General features: G+C 25.7%; 1 long non-coding RNA gene across 1 annotated transcript; it reads left to right on the forward strand.

Annotated features, from left to right (window-relative positions):
• Positions 1-1,827: 1,827 nt before the first annotated feature.
• LOC117131030 lies at positions 1,828-3,629 on the forward strand. The gene is made up of 4 exons (XR_004454258.1): positions 1,828-1,991; positions 2,343-2,690; positions 3,039-3,139; positions 3,482-3,629. It is a non-coding gene; the product is annotated as an uncharacterized LOC117131030 (long non-coding RNA).
• Positions 3,630-4,172: the final 543 nt, after the last annotated feature.

The raw sequence follows: 4,172 nt of genomic DNA on the forward strand, positions 1-4,172 counted from the left end.
ACCTTTGTATTGAAAAAACCCTTTTGTAACCTTAAAATAAAATCTGAACGCAAGTTTTAATTTATCTAAACGATTGCACTCTGTGTTACAAAAAAAAAAAATGACGCTTTTAGGTTCTGCTTGGATGAGCAAGAACAAGAGACGACTACTTATCCATGACTGGATACAGAAGGTGTTGTCTGTTGAACAATGTAATGTTTTTGGTAGTGATTTTTGAATGATATTATAGAGTATATAATCACTATATATATACATAGAGAGACCAAGGTCAGAGTTATACATAAAAGAAATCTTATTATTTACATATATTAAGTGATATACTAATTTTTTGTTCACACGATTAATGAGAATAAGCAATCTACTCTATTAAAATAGATTATTTTAAAAAATCTATTTTACTAATTAATAAATTTTTATCAATTGTTTCGTCTAACCACATTCTACATTTATATTAATATATGTTAAGCTCCTTACCATGGCATATGAAAATCGCTATAATTTTTTTATCAATTAATTTAGTAAAAATTCATAATACTCCTTAAATCGATGGAATAACCACTATAAAATCACTATTTTCTTGAAAAACAAAGACAACAAAGGCTCCAAACCTCTTTGAACATCATCATATGTTAGTACATGATGCAACTATGCATTAAAACAATATTCTCGTATTTTTTGAAATTTTCTCAAAGTCTATGTGTTAACACTCCTATGAAAATATTGAGTTTTTGGTAAATACTTTATATCTGAAGCCTATAATATTTAGTGTTGTTTTAAAATTTATAACCATATTCTACATTTGTATTAATTTATGCTAAACTCTATTTCATAGTAAATGAACATCGTTTAATTGTTTTTATAAATTAATTTAATAAACTTCATATACTGCCTAAATTAGTGGATTAACCATTATAAATCGCTATTCTCTTTGACCATCATCATATATCAGTACAAGAGGCAACTATGTATTAAAGCATATTGTTATATTTTTTTCTCAAAATCTATGTGTTAAGCCCTCCTACGAAAATATTGTGTTTTTGGTAAATGTTTTATATACTGAAGTTTATAATCTTTAGTGTTGTCTTAGAATTTCTAACCACATTATACATTTGTATTAATGTATGCTAAACTCTATTTCATGGTAAATGAGTATAGTTCAATTGGTTTTTATAAATTAATTTAATAAAACTTCATATGCTCCTTAAATGTATAATGTGGTTAGAAATTTTAAAACAACACTAAAGATTATAGGCTTAAGTACATAAAATATATACCAAAAACTCAATATTTTCGTAGGGGTTAACACATAGATTTTGAAAAAATTTCAAAAATACGACAATATTGTTTTAATGCATTGTTGCATCCTGCACTAACATATGACGATGTTCAAAGAGGTTTGGAGCCTTTTTGGTCTTCGTTTTAAAGAAATAGTGATTTTATAGTGGTTATTCCATTGATTTAGGATGTATTATGAAGTTTTACTAAATTAATTGATAAAAATTATAAGGGTTCCCATATACCATGAAAAAAGCTTAAAATATTTTAATACAAATGTAGAATGGTTTAGAAATTTTAAAACAACACTAAAGATTATAGGCTTCAGAATATAAAATATTTACCAAAAACTCAACATTTTCGTAGGGGTGCACATAGATTTTGAGAAAATTTCAAAAAATATGACAATATTGTTTTAATGCATAGTTGCATCCTGCACTAACATATGATGATGTTCAAAAATATTTGGAGCCTTTGTTGTCTCTGTTTCTCAAGAAAATAGTTATTTTATAACAGTTATTCCATCGATTTAAGGTATATTATGAAAGTTTACTAAATTAATTGATAAAAAATTATAACGATTCCCATATACCATGAAAAAGAGTTTAAAATACATTAATAAAAATGTAGAATGTGTTTAGAAATTTTAAAACAACACTAAATATTATAGGCTTTAGTATATGAAGTATTTACCAAAAACTCAATATCTTCGTAAGGTTAACACACAGATTTTGAGAATTGTTTTTTAAAATATGACTATATTGTTTTAATGCATAGTAGCATCCTCCACTAACATATGATCATGTTCAAAAAGGTTTGGAGCCTTTTATGTCTCTGTTTTTCAAGAAAATTGTGATTTTATAGTGGTTATTCCATTGATTGAGGGTGTATTATGAAGTTTTACTAAATTAATTGATAAAAAAATTATAACGGTACTCATATACCATAAAAAAGCTTAAAATATATTAAATACAAATGTAGAATGTGTTTATAAGTTTTAAAAACAACACTAAAGATTATAGGCTTCAGTATATAAAACATTTACAAAAAACTCAATATTTTCGAAGGGTTCACATAGATTTTGAGAAAATTTAAAAAATATGACAATATTGTTTTAATGCATAGTTGCATCGTGCACTAACATAAGATGATGCTCAAAGAGGTTTGGAGCCTTTGTTTTCTCCGTTTGTTTAAGAAAATAGTGATTTTATAGTGGTTATTCCATCGATTTAGTGTGTATTATGAAGTTTTACTAAATTAATTAATAATAAAATTATAACGATTTCCATATACCATGAAAAAGCTTAAAATACATTAATACAAATGTAGAATGTGATTACAAATTTTAAAAAACAACTAAAGATTATAGGCTTCAGTATATAAAACATTTACAAAAAACTCAATATTTTCGAAGGGTTAGCACATAGATTTTTGAGAAAATTTCAAAAAATATGAAAATATTGTTTTAATGCATAGTTGCATCCTACACTACCGTATGATGATGTTAAAGAGGTTTGGAGCCTTTTGTTTTCTCCGTTTTTTTTCGAGAAAATAGTGATTTTATAGTGGTTATTCCATCGATTTAGGGTGTATTTTGAAGTTTTACTAAATTAATTGATAATAAAATTATAACGATTTCCATATACCATGAAAAAGCTTAAAATATATTACAAATTTTGGAATGTGTTTTAGAAATTTAAAAACAATACTAAAGATTATAGGCTCATATATAAAACATTTACCAAAAACTCAATATTTCGTAGGGGTTTTAGCACATAGATTTTGAGAAAATTTAAAAAAATATGACAATATTGTTTTAATGCATAGTTGCATCGTGCACTAACATAAGATGATGCTCAAAGAGGTTTGGAGCCTTTGTTGTCTTCGTTTGTTTAAGAATAGTGATTTTATAGTGTTATTCCATCGATTTAGTGTGTATTATGAAGTTTTACTAAATAAATTGATAATAAATTATAACGATTTCCATATACCATGGAAAAAGCTTAATACATTAATACAAATATAGAATGTGATTACAATTTTAAAACAACACTAAAGATTATAGGCTTCAGTATATAAAACATTTACAAAAAACTCAATATTTTCGAAGGGTTAGCACATAGATTTTGAGAAAATTTCAAAAATATGAAAATATTATTTAATGCATAGTTGCATCCTACACTAACGTATGATGATGTTCAAAGAGGTTTGGAGCCTTTGTTGTCACCGTTTCTCGAGAAAATAGTGATTTTATAGTGGTTATTCCATCGATTTAGGGTGTATTTTGAAGTTTTACTAAATTAATTGATAATAAAATTATAACGATTTCCATATACCATGAAAAAAGCTTAAAATACATTGATACAAATATAGAATGTGTTTAGAAATTTTAAAACAACACTAAAGATTATAGGCTTCAGTATATAAAATATTTACCAAAAACTCAATATTTTCGAAGGGGTGTTAGCACATAGATTTTGAGAAAATTTCAAAAAATATGACAATATTGTTTTAATGCATAGTTGCATCCTACATTAACGTATGATGATGTTCAAAGAGTTTTGGAGCCTTTGTTGTCTCTGTTTTTTTAATATGTATTAAAACAGTATTCTCAAATTTTTTTGAATTTTTTTCTCAAAATCTATGTGTCCCCCCTACAAAAATAGTGAGTTTCAGTAAATGCTCTATATATTAAGCCTATAATCTTTAATTTTTTTAAAAAAATTTAAAACCACATTATACCTTTGTATTATTGTATGATAAACTTCTTTTCATGGTACATGGACATCGATCTATATTTTTATCCATTAATTTAGCAAAACTGCAAAGACTCCCTAAATCATTAGACTAACCACTATAAAATTGCTATTCCCTAGAGAAACGGAGACAGCAAAGGT

The sequence above is a fragment of the Brassica rapa genome, unplaced genomic scaffold, assembly GCF_000309985.2.
Source record: "Brassica rapa cultivar Chiifu-401-42 unplaced genomic scaffold, CAAS_Brap_v3.01 Scaffold0793, whole genome shotgun sequence".
In the NCBI taxonomy this organism is placed as follows: Eukaryota; Viridiplantae; Streptophyta; class Magnoliopsida; order Brassicales; family Brassicaceae; genus Brassica; species Brassica rapa.